The sequence below is a fragment of the Acanthisitta chloris genome, unplaced genomic scaffold (genome assembly GCF_000695815.1).
Source record: "Acanthisitta chloris isolate BGI_N310 unplaced genomic scaffold, ASM69581v1 scaffold28336, whole genome shotgun sequence".
Classification (NCBI taxonomy): domain Eukaryota; kingdom Metazoa; phylum Chordata; class Aves; order Passeriformes; family Acanthisittidae; genus Acanthisitta; species Acanthisitta chloris.
Genome location: NW_008676974.1, coordinates 1,576 through 1,887, shown reverse-complemented (window position 1 = coordinate 1,887; position 312 = coordinate 1,576).

The window sequence follows — 312 nt, the reverse complement described above, 5'->3', positions numbered from 1 at the left end:
AGAGACAAAAAAAGATGTAAACATTTAGCAACTACACAGCCTATACATTAGCTGAAGATCCATGTTGCCCAATCTCACCCTTACCCTCGGAGGAAGGGCCAATTTTCACTCCAAAACAATACAAATGGAAGCAGTAGTCCCTTCTGATAACCTTTTATTGCCCAATAGGGTGGTAAAACAGATCTTGCAGTATCATAAAACCTGTATGAAGTACTTGCTATAAGTAGTGACGAATGACACATCTAATAAAATAGCCTCCTCTTACCACACTTAAACTCTTACAACCCCACCCTCCATAAGGATGAACTCTGA